Here is a 15,980-nt window from a genome sequence, read left to right as displayed (position 1 = left end):
TCACCATGTGGGAGAAGGATTTGCAATTCTCCCTTTATTATTTATTTATTTATTTATTTATTTATTTATTTATTTATTCATTTAAAAAAATACTACCATTAAACAAAAAGTTAATATAGTGGTTTACATAGCAAAGGGATGAAAAAAGTGAGAAAGTGGTCCCCTATCCCAAAGGGGCTCACAAACTAAAAAGGAAACACAAGAGCGACACCAGCAAACAATCACTGGAGGTATGGTATGCTAGGCTTAAAAGGACAGTTGCTACCCTCCTGAAAAATATAAGTTGCCACTTTAAAAGGTGCCACTTTTGCTACAGCCTTGGGGAGGAGGTCATCCCACATAAGTGCTAGGAGGCAAACATGGGGCTAGGAACCCCCAGTTTGCCATACCATATCTATTCTACCCTGATTGAGTGAGTGCGTGTCATCAAGTCAGTGTTGACTCTTAGCAACCACATAGATAGATTCTCTCCAGGATGATCTGTCTTCAACTTGGTCTTTAAGGTCTCTCGGTGGTGCATTCATTGCTGTCGTAATTGAATCCATCCACCTTGCTGCTGGTCGTCCTCTTCTTCTCTTTCCTTCCACTTTTCCCAGAATTATGGACTTCTCAAGGGAGCTGGGTCTTCGTGTGATGTGTCCAGAGTATGATAGTTTGAGCCTGGTCATTTGTGCCTCGAGTGAACATTCCGGATTGATTTGTTCTATGATCCATTTGTTTGTTTTCCTGGCTGTCCATGGTATCCTCAAAACTCTTCTCCATCACCAAGTTCTAAAGCGTCAATAATTTTTCTGCCCTGCTTCTTCAAAGTCCAGCTCTGCATAGAGTACATCCATAGCGTGTCATGGGAAAAACCATTGTCTGAACGATTCTAATCTTTGTATAGGTATAGACACACTGTGGCATCTAAATATCCTTTCCAAGGCCTTCATTGCAGCCCTACCAAGTGCTAGTCTGCGGCATATTTCTTGATTGCTGGATCCTTTACTGTTGGTGGTCGATCCTAAAAGGCAGAAGTTATCCACCACTTCAGTGTCTTCATTATCAATTCAGAGGCTGGTTGCTGTACCCGCTGTCATTAGTTGAGTCTTCTTTACATTTATTTGTAGTCCCATTTTTTTCACTGTACTCTTTGATTTTCAATACTAGAGCTTGCAGATCATCCGCATTGTCAGCTATTAGAATAGTGTCATCAGCGTAGCGCAAGTTATTGATGTTTCTTCCTCCAACTTTAAAAACACGCTCATCTTCTTCCAATCCAGCTTTCCTCAGTATATGTTCAGCATGAGCTGTCGGTGACTGACCAGGAGAGAGATCTTGGGGTAATAATGGACAGCTCATTGGAAGTGCTGACTCAGTACAGGGCAGCTGTGAAAAAGGCTAATTCCATGCTAGGAATCATTAGGAAGGGGATTGAAAATAAAAAATGCTAATATTATAATGCCCTCAGGCCAGCACAACATATGGCCTATGGGCCACATGCAAGGCCATTTTTCTTGGCCCACGAGGCCATTTCCCCTTCCTCCCCCTGCTGCGAACCTCTGTGGTTTAAAAAAAAAAATCCAATTCCAGCCACCGAACAGCCAAGGAGATGGCGTTAACCCCTAATAACCTGGCAAAGAGGCACCTTTTAATGTGGTGATTCTCTTTATTTAGCAGGGGGAGAGTAACTGGCCCTATCCACCCCCAGCACAGTACTTCCAGTGACTGTTGCTGGTTTCTGTCTTATGATTCTTTTTAGATTCTGAGCCCTTTGGGGACAGGGATCCATCTTAATTATTTATTTATTATTTCTCCGTGTAAACTGCCTTGAGCCATTTTTTTTTGAAGGGCGGTATAGAAATCAAATAAATAAATAATAAAATAAATAACTACGCAGGCACACTTCGCACTTGAGAAGAGACAACTGGCCAAAAAATAGATCCCAGCATCGCTCTGATGTCTGCCGCCACCGGTGGGGGGGTGGGAGTGGTAGAAGGACGCACACGCACCCCCACAGCCATCTCCTCAGCTGCACGGCAGCTGGAATTGGAATATTTTTTAAAAAATACGGAGGTTTGCGGCAGGGGAAGGCAAGCGGCTAGCAGCGTGGGGTACGGTGTGGTGGGGTGGCTCTTTCCAGTTTCTTTTTAAATTCTCTCTCTCTCTCTCAGGCCAAGCCTGCCCCATTTTCTATCTCTCTCTCAAGCCAAGACTGCCCCATTTTGGCAGAGGTGGAAAGGAAGAACAATGCATTTTGTTGCTATGTATTTTCTACAGATTGTATTGTATTTATTTTATTAGAATTTTTAATTCAATTTATTTTATTTTAATTTTAAATTAATATTGGCCTGCCAGAACTTCAAAAGTTAAATTTTGATTAAATTCATTTTAATTAATTTTACTTTAATTTGATTTAATTAATTGATTGATATTAAGTGTTACTTTAATGATCTTGACCTTGGCCCCCATGAGCCATGTTCATGGTTTCGGCCCACCAGGTCATTTGAGCTGAGTTGTGCACGCCTGCCTTATACAAATCTATCGTGTGGCCACATCTGGAATACTGTGTAGAGTTCTGGTCACCGTATCTAAAGAAGGATATTGTAGAACTGGAAAAGGTACAGAAGAGGGCAACCAAGATGATTCGGGGCCTGAAGCACCTTCCTTATGAGGCTAGGCTACAGCACCTGGAGCTCTTTACCTTGGAAAAGAGGCAACTAAGGGGAGACATGATTGAGGTGAATAAAATTATGCATGAAGTGGATAGAGAGAAATTGTTCTCCCTCTCTCACAACACTAGAACCAGGGATCACCCCATGAAACTGAAGGTCAGGAAATTTAAGATTGACAAGAGGAAGTACTTCTTCACACAGAGCATAATTAATATGGGATTCCTTGTCATGCGATGTGTTGATGGCCACCAGTTTGGATGGCTTTAAAAGGGGCTTAGACAAATTCATGGTGAACAACTCTATCAATGGCTACTAGTCTGGTGTCTGTGGGCCATCTCCAGCCTCAGAGGCACAATATCTCTCAATACCAGTTGCAGGGGAGCAACAGCAGGAGAGAGGGCATGCGCATACCTCTTGCCTGTGGGCTCCCCAGAGACATCTGGTGGGCCACTGTGTGAAACAGGATGCTGGACTAGATGATCCTTGTGCCTGATCCAACAGGGCTGTTCTTATGTCATATAAGTTGAATAAATAACAAGAAAGTATACAGCCTTGTCTTACTCCTTTGCCAATCTGGAACCAGTCTGTTTCACCATGTTCCATCTGGACTGTGGCTTCCTGTCCTGAGTATGGGTTTCTCATGAGAACAATGAGATGTTCTGGGGCACCCATTTTCCTTAGGATATTCCACAATTCCTAAAGATATTCTACCCTACAGTGGCTTAAATATGCACCTAAAAGTATAATATGTTAATGTGATCAACAGGTTTCCAAACACGTGTTGCACAGCTTGTCATGGATCTAGGTTTGGCAATAACTCCCTGTCAAGGGAACACTTAGTGATAAACCCAGGTTTTCTACCATACAGTGTGAAACTGTTCTTAATTTCTAAATTCAGAAATAGCAGGACTCAAAGCTAGCAGTTAGGGTTGCCAAATCTTACTGAAGCTATCCCTTGAGATATATTTTCCAATACTGTTCACAATACCAAGCCATTAAGATCTCCAAGATTGTTTTCAATAGTCTGGTGCCTTGAGTCTCCAGGCAGTCCTGAAGCGTTGGCAACCTTATTACCAGTTCCAGACCACAGTGCTCCTGTGCTTTTAAGGCTGCAGTCCTTTATATGCTGACATGAACTCACATGGGACATACATACGTGTAAATATGCACCAAACCAGACTGTAAAAGTGATAAGGAAGGGAAAATTCAACCAGATGCAGCTTTTCCTATCACAATGCTGCTCCAGCATTTATGCAACAAACATTTCAGGTAGTATTCCCAGTATAAATGCATGTACTATCTGGAGAAAGTACAATTTCTCATTTACAAAATAGTGCTTGAAATAAGCACTGTCGGAGGGAAAGGATGAGTCTCCATAACAAATGGAAAATAAACAGTGACCAATAGACAGGGGGTGGGATCCTCTCCTGCTCCTGTCCCTTAGTGTCCCCCCCCCTTTTTTAAATTGGATATGCAGAAATCAGGAGGTGAATCTTTTCATGCCATCAGAGATAAACATGTTCACTTGCTATTCTCTGAAGATCAAACTGCTGTTAAAAGAACAGCTACAGAGGTCGGTTCAGTAGTTGGCAACCCTAGAAACAAAAGCCTGAATGCTGAAATCTGCAACAAACAATTTATTGAGGTCCAATAAAAATGCAAACAGCCTCACGCAGGGAATCCTGCTGTGCATGGGCATATGTTTTTGCAGGACAGAGCTCTGCATTTGCAATACTTAACCTTTCCTGCCATCTTGTTAAAGGTAGGCCATTAGTGAACTTGTTTTACTAGTGTGAGCAGATACAAAGGAGGGCAGAGCTCCTGTACTGCTACTAGTTGTGCAGGAGATGGAATTTCAGTAAGGCAAGCATGGTATAAAGGACTAAGGAAATCTGCACCTTCTGAAATTCCCTTCTCTACACAATAGCCTGTTGTCTTTTACATCTGGGCACTCTATGTTTTAAAGTCATAGAAGAACATCAGTCATGACAACACTACTTAATTCACCAGTGCTTCATACATTACATAGAAAGGAGAAAAGAAGCATGAGTTACTTGCATGTATTCTTTTCCATGTCTGCTGTAAGGAAGTATGTGGAATTTGTGGCACCCTAGGTGACCCTATGTAATCACTTGTGTTTCTTCATCCCTGTTTCTATGAAATGTAATAAGAATTGCCTTGCTGGATCAGACAAAAAAAATCTATCTATTCCACTCTGTCTCCAGCAATAGCCAGCTGAATGCCCTGTAACTGCATGTATACATATATATCCTGCAGTAGTGGCCCATAGTAACAAGCTGGAAGTATGGAATATAAGCCCCAGCTGCTTGGGTATCACAGCTGCTCACTCGCTGCCTTCGGGCCCCACTGCAGCTGTAATTGAGCCCTGTGGGCTGGTCATTTGCCTAATTGGGGATTTCCAGTAACTTGCCTAGGGAACAAGAGGCTGCTGGTTTGAATCCCCACTGGTATGTTTCCCAGACTATGGGAAATACCTATATTGGGCAGCAGCAATATAGGGAGATGCTGAAAGGCATAATCTCATACTGCGCAGGAGGTGGCAATGGTAAACCCCTCCAGTATTCTACCCAAGAAAACCACATGGCTCTGTAGTCGCCAGGAGTCGACACCGACTCAACAGCGCAACTTTACTTTTTACCAGACAGATGACCAGTCCACACAGCTCAAATTACAGCTGGGCAGGGCCCACAAGGCAGCAAGAGAGTGGCTGCCAGTACCCAAATAGCTAGGACTCATTTTTTGTCCCTCCAGCTTGTTTGTACAGGTCACTACTGACATCCTGTGTTATAATTATTAGACTGTTCTGAACATGGAAGTTCTATTTCACTCCCATGGCTAGCTATCGATACACTTATTCTCCATGGGTTTCTCTAATCCTTTTTAGAAGAACATCAGAATGCATTACTGCTCTTCCTAAAAACATAGATAATATTCATAAATGTGTGTACATAGGTTTAGGATCTGTACCAAAAAAAAAAAAAAAGTAGCAGTTCACATCTGATTTAATGACATAGTACTAGTTGCTGCATAGTGCCAAGAACATATTTGATGCCATATCTAGAACTGATGCCATATTTGCAGTCAATAGCACTATTTGGCACTTTCTTCTTGAAAGTAATATTCCATTAGAAATATGTTTTTAAATTGTACGTAATATGGTGTTCCTAAAAAACAAACAAGCAATAAAACTCCCTTAAGCACAGGGGGCTGAAGGAGGAGAGATACAGTTAAACAGCACAACAAACAGAGTCATCTCATAACATATACAATGAGATGATCTGGTACTGCTGTAACTTTGACTTTGGAAATGTTGCTGGCTAAAGTCAATAGGAAAAGGTTTTTGGATTTATTTATTTTTTAAATTTGGCCTGTACAGCAGTCATGAATCTTAGGCAGCAAATGTAATTGCTTAAACATAGTATTATCACACTCCAGTACAGTACAGTATACCATATTTTAATATGATTTAGTAGTGCCATAAATAATATCACTGATGTTGCTGCAGCTTTCCACTGTCTTCACACCAACGTCACTTTTTGAAAAAGCTCTAGCAGAGCTTGTACAGAGGCTGAATTCCTCAGAATTATAGTGCTTTTGTTGGGTTGTTTCATCTCAGATCTCATGATTTCTCATCAACCAAGATTTACATTTACATTTCAAAGGAATTGCAGCCTGTATTACCTACATTTATAGTCAATGAGCAACATCCACAGATGAATAAGCACACTGAAATCAATGAGAGTAATGACTAAGTTAAGTCCCCACTAATTTCAAAGGAACATAGTCATGACTAACTTAGTCTGGAAATTGTCCATTATTTCTTTTGTAACATTTGGACTTTGGGTGTTAAGTATACTGCTTTAGCTCACTGAATGCCACTGGAGACATAAGTTCTAATCTTGTCTTCTGCCATATTAAGGGAGAGGTGAGCATGATATCTCTAGACAAAAAGTTATGGGAGGACCTATCACTGGTGGTAGGCCTCCTGCTTTGCATGCATAAGGACCTAGGTTTATTCCTCGGCTAAACCTCTAAGAGCATCTCCTTCTCTGTTTGTTTTCAGGAAGAATCTCAGGACTCTCCTGTTTTTACAGACTTTTAATTATAATTAATTTTAGTAATTTTAAAAACTTATTTTAATAATTATTTTATTCTATTGTTTTTATTGTGCCATGTATTTTAATCTGTGGCTTTTAAATATTTTAAATTTTATATACCACCTAGAGATTTATATCAGGTGGTATACAAATATGATAGATGGATAGATAAGCAGATAGATAGATAGGCAGATAGATAGATAGATACATACATACATAAATTAAATTAATGTTAGTTGGTAAGGCTGGGCAAGATGGGTTCCCAAGGCCTTGAAGGACTACTGCCAGTCAGAGTAGACAACAATGGCCAGAGTGGACCAATGGTCTGACTCTGCATAAAGTTAGTATCTAATATCCCAATCCTAACACTTACCCTATATCTAAGTAGATACAGAGGAACTTTTAACTTATAACATTCAGCAATGGATATGAAGTGCTTTAGCATCTCAGTTATACATTATGGGGGTCACTTATTTGAAAGTGCCCTGTGTGAAGAAATCCCCCAAATGTATTGTGACTTGGTGGAGAGAGGCGGGGAAGGATGCTCAAATTTACCTTCCCCGCAAATGATCCCTCATTGCTCCCTGAGCAGGTGGATCGCCTGCCCAGATGATCAACGGCAGCCCCCGAAAGCATGGAGGTTCAGGGGATCGGATGCATTCTCCTGGCCCTCGGAACTGCTATAATGCACCATGTGAGTGCACGGTGGATTATGGTTATCCTAGCAGCACCAGCTAAAAGCAGCTGGTGCTACACATGAGCAGGGAAATGGGCTTAAGGGAGTGAGTGCTCTCTTAACCTCATTTAAGCGGGTGGCTGTGCAGGTGGGTTTGCCGCTGTGGTGCCACTTGGCTGCCATGGCTTCACACACGCAGGCAAGAGCAGGCTTGGCTGCTTTAGCCCATTCTTGGCTGCGCCTGTGAACATCCTCCCTGACTAATGGAGCATCGGTGGAACGGGAGAAGAACCAGTGCTTCTGAAAGGTTCAGCATACTAGCTCCACTGATGACTCAGTGGGTGGGGGTGAATTTCAACAACCACCTCTTCCCCAGGATGCTCTGTGACACCCAAAAATATTCCCTGATGATCATACAGCCCCAAAGGAGTGACACAGAAGCCTTCCAAAATAAGTGGAGGTTTTCAAAATTCCCACAGACACACACTTAGCCTGGAACACTTCAGAATCATTGGTGCTACATTGGTGATTTGTTAGGCAGGATGTCAAGCACTGAGTTTAACTGCTTATGCATTGTTGGATTTTCTAGTTTTATTCCTGAAATTAATTTTAATGAAAGTTATGTATGATAGATTAGACTCCAAGAATAAGGAGTTCTATGCACATTGGGGGTATACACGGAGGTCTGGCTCAGGGGCACTATTTCCTACTGTTGAAATATCTGTAGGTGGTGGTGCAGCAGGGAAGTAACTTGCCTAGGGAGCAAGTGGTTGCCCGTTCAAACCCGCACTGGTGTGTTTCCCAGACTATGAAAAACATCTATATTGGGCAGCAGAGATATAGGAAGATGCTGAAAGGCATCATCTCATACTGTGCATGAGATGGCAATAGTAAACCCCTTCTGTATTCTACCAAAGACAACCACATGGCTCCGTGGTCTCCAAGAGTCGACGCTGACTCGATGGCACAACTTTACTTTACTGCTGAAATAATTTGTATCAACTTCCACATTATGTGTTTGGCATCAGGGTTTTAGATTCTGAGGAATCCTATTCCTTCAGTATGAGAGGATTGTCTTCATAATTATTTTTCCAGCAATGTAACAGAGAAAATTAAAACTTGCCAACCATCAATGGTCAAAAGTAGATACTCTATTGAATCGGACCCTGGCAAACCATGATGTTTGCTTAAATAACACTAGCTGACCAAGCGCATAGCATCTACACTCCTAGTTCTCCCTGACCATTCCCCCCAACTTCAGCCTCTTCTCCCTAACTCTTTCCCCGGGCGTCTCTGATGCCTGCCCGGCCCACTTCTCCCCCCACATCAGGACGGGCATGTCTACAAGGATTAATTATATAGATATTATAGGTGCAATTCTCCTCCCATTTAAGTAAACATAAAAAAATACCATTGATCAAAATGGATTGCATCTTATTACTTGGATTCTTTAGGGACCATCTCAGTCAAAGGTTTTGCTTACAAATCATGATGACTAAATACAAATTATTCCATAAGATGAGGTTTGGTCTACAGTGAATCTGACAATCTTAAACACTGAAAAATTGTCCTAGAATCAAAAGGCCATTGCAAGCCACTGATGTTATGAGCTAGATGATGAAGACTGGACTTTTGATCACAGGAATGAAAAGATACTAAAGGCTTCATTGTATTTGATATGTCAGATTATCTCAGCACTGCCAAAAAGCAAGCAAAGCCGGGGTGATCTTTTGCACTGAATGATTGCTTTTACATTTAATACAGCACAGTAGGACCCCAAAGGATGTTTTCCCTAAGTAACAACTGAAGATATTGAAGCCCCACCATTGTGCATGCTCATATGCCAGTCCTGCTAGCACTGAAGTCAATGCAGCAAGTTGCAGCAAAATTGGTCTCACTAGCAGCTACAAATAAGAGCAAGCAGATTTAATTCCCCCTCTTTCTTCACTTCCTCTCCTTCTCTGCTATGCTATGAATCTGCTATGCTTACTTAATCTCCAGGTACTGACTTAAAAAAAAACAAAACCCCAGCTAAATAGCAATAATGAACAAACAGAGTCAACAGTGTGGTATCTAATCACCTGTCTGTTGTGTTTAACATCAGCAGTCCTTTTGCTTGCGTGCATAACATCCTTAGCCTTGCGATGCACTAGGGGCTAACCGCAATTTCTTAGCACTCGGCTATTATCAAGGCAATATTACAATTGAGAATCACATAGTGCTAGTAGTGGCAGGGAGTCACAAAGTAGACCTCCCCACTTTCTGAACAGCATATTCCATGAACAGCATACTGGGGAAAGGTATAAAGAAGTTTACATCTCTCAAGTTGCAACTAGCCGGCGAGGGGGGAGGGGCGAGCCTGACCAGTTCCTGAGCTTTTAACAGAATTCTGATTTACAGAAATCAGCCGATGAAGTTTTTCAGGGAATGTAGCTAAATATTATCAGCTGCTAATTTAGGAGGGGGCTTTGCTCAGTGGTGGAGTATATGTTATGCATCCAAAAGGACCCAGGCTCAATCCCTAGCATCTCCAGGTAAGGCTGGGGGAATTCCTGGAGAGCCACAGCCAGTCAGATAATACTGAGCTAGGTAGACTAATGGTCTGACTCAGTATAAAGCAGCCAATGTGCTCATATAATTGCTGCAGATCAAACTGATGTTAAAGAAACAGCTGCATGGGTCAGTTTAAAAGCTGGTAACCAGTGAAAGAGTCAGATGAGCCTTTTACCTCATAAAGGTCATGTGATCCAGGCAGGAAAAAATGACTGGCCTTCCAAAGAGTGGAACTAGTCCTTGCTACCCATTCATCAAGCTCATACTACTTGGCTAAACTTGCCATTTATTTTATTATTGATTGATTGATTTGATTTGATTTGTATGCCACCCTTCCAAAATGGCGCAGGGCAGTTAAAAATACACAGGGAGTAGGTAGCATAGCCTTCAGTTCTAAAATGACACAGACATCATTCCTAAAGGTCTCAGGTGAGCAACTTTCTTTTGCCAAGGTCAAATGTTTGCAGAAGGTAAAGTTTGTGAGCCTCTGGCTGTGATGAAGGATTGGGAAGGCCAAAGAAAAAAATAGATGTGTGAATTACTAGCAGAGGCGTATCTAGGGAAAATAGAGCCTAGGGCAAGCACTGAAATTGTGCCCCCTGTCCAAACATCTGACACCCATCTTTCAGATAATGTTACCATAATATTTCAAAAACTATTTAGCAGTGGACGTAGCCAGACCAAAAAATGCTGGGAAACTACAAATTTCAGTGTGCTGGAGCTCATGAAATACCCAAATACTATGTGGAGATGTACTTGGAAAACTAAACAGAAGTGCCTGTCGAATTCTCTACTATGCATTGTAGCATCACTATTACATAAGTTTTAAAAATCAATGGAGAATTTGGCTTTTCCCAGATACTCTAAAAATAATTAGAGGATATTCAGAGTAAACTGTGTCACTGCTTGGAATATATTCTAGTCTTTCAGAAAGACAGTTAAAATGAGAGAAAGAGAGCAAGAAACTCCCAGTGGGCCTTAATACTAAGGATTTCACACTGATTCAAAGACAAACTCACCATTAATAACCATATTATTAAGACATCACATTTAACTCACTTATCACAAGAAACAAAGTAAGAGCAAATGAATACAATCCTAGCTCATAAGCTTCAGCTCAGTATTCACAAGCCCTGATCTGTACATAGTTCCAAACTAAATATGTGTACAGTGACATATTATATTATTTTTTTAACCTGTAGCCCCTTTGTGGGGCTTTCTAAAGGCTGGGGGGGGTCAGCAAAGGTTCCCCCTCCCCGCACTGGCCTCTAGGGCCTTGCAGGGACCATTTGAGCATGTGTCGTGGCTATATATATATATATATATATATATATATATATATATCCGCTAAAAACAAAATTGCCACCGTGCATGCTCAAATGGCCTCTGTGAGGCCTGGCCTGGCCTAGGGCCTCACAGAGGCCATTTGCTCATGCACGGTGGCCATTTTGTTTTCAGTGGCCATTTTTTTTAAAAAATTAATTTTAGAAAATGGCGCCCCCCTTCAAGTGGTGCCCATGGCATGTGCCCTGCCAGCCCCACCCTAGATACGCCCCTGATTACCAGCTACAGAGATACCCAGGATAACATTAAATATCTGGGTTCTCAATATATTACATTATTATTAATGTTTTATATTACACCTGTATCTCTTTCCTCAAATCTACTATTACACTATGGCACAGTGTAATAAACATGGCATATCCGTTGGCTTAAAGTCACTGTCTGTGCTCACAAGCCGTGGTTACAAATATATACAACATTTGTTTCAAAAAGGAAGCGAGACCCTTTCAAATTTCAGAACTTTGCAGCTGCCAAAAACACAGGTTCCTCCACAGGAAGGTGCTAAAATATTGTTCCTTTTCTAAAAACGTATTTTTCACACATTAAAAAAAATGATGTTTTAATCTAACATTATCAGTGTTCTGTTTGTGAAACTCAGGCTTCTGACGAATAATTGTGGCAGAATTTCTGAGTGTTCTGGTCCATCGAAACCCAAGTATAAAAGGCTATCTTTTTTTAAAAAGTAGTGAAGTGAAAGTCCCTGTGTATAAAATTAGACCACAGTAGAACTAAAAATAAATTTTGCAAATGTACATTGTAAGCCACATGGGTAAAGAAATAAAGAACCATGTGATATGAACTTTTGTGTTTATTTCCTTTGTAGTTTTAACCTGGGGCACGGAGCATGGCTCACAGTGAGCTCACAGGCTTATAGGAAGTAAGAGATGCTGAAAGATCACCTGATCCATTCTTCTTTCCTTCCGCTGGAACAATCTTATGCCAGCCATACTGACAGATTTTTAATTCACTGGCTTTGGATATTCCAGTAAAATTGACCTCCAACTGTTCTTATTAATTTGTAGTTACATCTAACTTGCTCCACTGGTTTCAGTGAGGTGTGTACCATCCTCATATGCATGCTTACTTAGAATTAAGTCCCACTGAGTTAATGGGGCTTAGTCTCTTGCAAGTGTGCTCTTAGGACTGCAGTTTTCGTCCCCACTAGCTTTAATTATGTGGACGCCCATATAATACAGCTCACAGACCTGTATTTATACTATGAGGTCATTCACACAATCAAAAACTCTATTCTACCCGGGTTTGGGAGCTGTGCATGTTCCCAACCTTTGGTTGTGTGGAAGCAATGTAAGAGGAAAACCTGGGTAGAAATAATTGTGTGGAAGCAAGGCTTTCCTCTTACCTTGCTTGCATACAACCAAAAGTTGGGAGCACACCCAGCTCCCAAACCCGGGACCTCTCTGTCTCTACCTAACAGTTTGTGTTTTTCTAACCATTCATATAGCAAGGGGACTATAACATCCATTTTTTGCTATACCTAAAAAGCCTTATACGTATACTCTATACAAAACCTAAAAGCTCTAACATTTCATTTTAAACCCTTCTCCCCCCCCCCCCCCAGCTTGCACTTGCAATTCTGACTAGCCACAAATGCCCTAATTCTGACATCCTGATGCAGGCCAGCTTCTTGTTATTTGTGATGAAAGTCTTAATGCAGGAGTGTCCAGATTGGACCCCAAAATGTACTGAGTACATGCTTGCTTAACAGCACTAAACCAAAAGGTGCTAATTATTGTCCCCATTCTCTTGTCCCTGTCATGCCAGCCAGCTTATCCTGTGAATTAAATACAATTCTTTCCCCCTAATATGTTCATTTTGAATGCTTCTCAAACATTTGCATGGAAACAACTCTTGCGTAAATATCCCAGAACAAATGGCTGTATATTATCCAGGAGGGAGCAGTTGGGTTGCCAGACTGGGAATGCACTAGGCCATCTGGCCCAGGCAGTCTCTCCAAAATCCTCAGCTTTGTTTTCACCCCCAGACTCCAAACAACACATTTTCCACTGTGGTGATTTTACATTTTCCCAAACACACAGGTCCTGATCATGCATGCAAATTTCAGACTTCTGCATTTTTCTCTGTATGAGAAAATTAAAATCACCTGCACTTTCTGACATGTAACCAAGGGGGCACAGGAGCTGCTAAATCCTGGCTCAATCACAAACTTTCTCTCCATCATTTCAGAAATGCATTGTGCTCAATCGCTTGGATTCTTCTAAGTTCTTTTCTGAATGGATTCATAATGTTTTAATTGCAAATGTGCCAGCAAAGGAACTATGCAATGCACTGAGTGGAAAACTGACTGAATATTGAATCAAGCCATAACTGGAAAAATACATTTACATCATCTATCTAAAGCTCGGGGGGGGGGGGATATAGCATTATTTGTAACAGTAGTTCACCAATAACTTGATATAGCATCTGAATTTCCTATGTATACAAAAAAAGTTCTAGAAATCATTTGGATTTACTTCCAATACTAAAGAGTTTGATCTACTTGTAATATTTCACATTTTTCAATTACTGTGTTTATTAGGGTGTGCTTGCATTAATACCATTTCAGTGCTTAGATGCACCCAGAGTTAAGTTTTCCTTCTCTGACACACCCAAAGTCAATGACCACACAATGTGATATGTTTGTACACTGTCATCCTGGTAAGAATTTCAAAGCCAGTTCACAATTTCAGAGCAAGAGAAATTATATCAGGTTTATATGCATGCACAAACACAAAATCAACACTCAACAGCCTAATTCAGCTCTCACTGAAGACACTGGCAAAGCGATGATAATGAAACCAGGATCCAGACTAGTTTCTATGTGTAATATCAGAGACAAATAAATACAGGAAAGCAAAATACTTATTCAGGTACAGCCTCATTTAAGCAAACAAGACTCACCTATGAGTAAACTATTCCTGCCCCAAATAAGGCCCTACGGTATATCTATTCTTCACCTTCAGTCTATTGAAGACATACAGCTGAACTTTGGATATATCTCTCAGCCTTAAGAAACATGTAGTATGATAGCAACAGCTCAAATTCATTGCTATTTAGTCATACACTTGAAAGCACAAAACTATCCAGATATGAGATCAAAATGTCCAACACTAATAATAATAATAATAATAATAATAATAATTAATAAATAACTAATAATAAATAATTAATTAATAATGCAACTGAACCTAAACAACAAATAGCTGCAGGCACTCTGCATAAAAACAAACACATCCACTTATGGAGAAAATGCAGTTAATTTACCGAATCAAATTATTTTACAGTTCAGTTAACTCCATTTAAGGGCAGGTCTATGACATCATCAGTATATATTTTAAACTAAAAAGCCACCTCTTTCATACAAAGAGTGTCTCTTTATTGATATATTCCTAGAGGGCAAAAGGAGCATCCTATTTAAGCATTAACTTTTTGTAGATATTTTAAAAATATTCACAAAATGTATGTGAAACAATCACTGCTACCACAGCTGACAAATACATGTGTGCATGTCTCCAGTCGACACCAGCCCATTAAAACATGCATGCTACTGCCACAGTTTCATTTAAAAGTCATCATTCCATTACCCAATTTGTTCCAAGTATTATGTACTGGAATACTACCCCTCTAAGTAGGCTGACAATATATATTTAACTTGCATTAAAAATTGAAGAAATGTTCAACCAGGCTGTGCAAAATTTAATTACAAGTCAAAAGTTACTCGAGAATCTCCTATATTATTCACTACTGGACTAAACTATAAGCTATGTCTCCACAGACACAATGGCATGCTGTGAGTAGCACTGACCTTCCTTCCTACATACTTGATTAACTAGAGCACAAACTTTAAAACCTCCGAAACAAATTCATCCTAGGTAGAAATCTAGCAAGCATCTTTGTTTCCCAGAAACAGTAATCAGCTCATAGTACAAGAAATAGATACGGCAAATGAATTTGTTTTTCAAAAACCCATAAACCAATGCTGAATATGTTCAGGCACCTAATATGAAAGCAAGTGACACTACACACTTGTATTTGCAACGACACGCTTGTATCTACCATTTTGCTCTTTTCTTTATCCGCATTCCGATGAAGACTTTCATACCTTTTGTTTATCAGCTTTCTCTCTCAAATCAGGGCTTTGTCGTTTAAAACTGTTATTCAGTTTTGTTTCCCCAAAATCTGTATTTAGTCCTAACTTTAGGTTTAGAGGGGAAAGAAGGGAAGGGGGGCCACACAGAGAAGCCTTTCCAAGGTGATGATAGCTATGTGTGTTCCAAATGCTACAAATAAACTATGGCAGCAATCCTGAGCACAGGAATCTCATTAAGCCAATGGGATTTAAACAATCTAATTATGCACAGGATTGCACAGTTTTTGCTTTTCCTTAAGAATCTCACAGATGACTTGACAACAATGTGATCATAAGCAAAGTGCCTTGTTAAGGAAGGCTCTTTTGTTTAAGCTATAGAAACTGAAAGAGTGGCTTTCCATTAGTGATCAAAATCATCAGGGCAAAACATTATATCTTGCATAACAGTAATATAAAAGCTGTTCAGTTATAATATTTGATTATATTTTTGTAAAATCATCCATAGAATACACCCAAAACACTGTTTA

The 15,980-nt window shown here is 40.4% G+C and overlaps 1 protein-coding gene and 1 long non-coding RNA gene across 6 annotated transcripts in view; one reads left to right on the top strand and one right to left on the bottom strand.

Moving 5' to 3' along the window:
* The window catches only part of EBF1 (EBF transcription factor 1), a 512,049-nt gene that overhangs the window by 488,998 nt on the left and 7,071 nt on the right, over positions 1-15,980 (bottom strand). The window lies entirely within an intron of this gene.
* LOC128345763 (uncharacterized) overlaps positions 1-15,980 on the top strand; it is a 34,570-nt gene that overhangs the window by 17,327 nt on the left and 1,263 nt on the right. The window lies entirely within an intron of this gene.

Source organism: Hemicordylus capensis, chromosome 2 (assembly GCF_027244095.1).
Source record: "Hemicordylus capensis ecotype Gifberg chromosome 2, rHemCap1.1.pri, whole genome shotgun sequence".
Lineage (NCBI taxonomy): Eukaryota > Metazoa > Chordata > Lepidosauria > Squamata > Cordylidae > Hemicordylus > Hemicordylus capensis.
The sequence above is the reverse complement of the archived record's forward strand: the minus strand, read 5'-3'. Positions and strand labels throughout refer to the sequence as shown.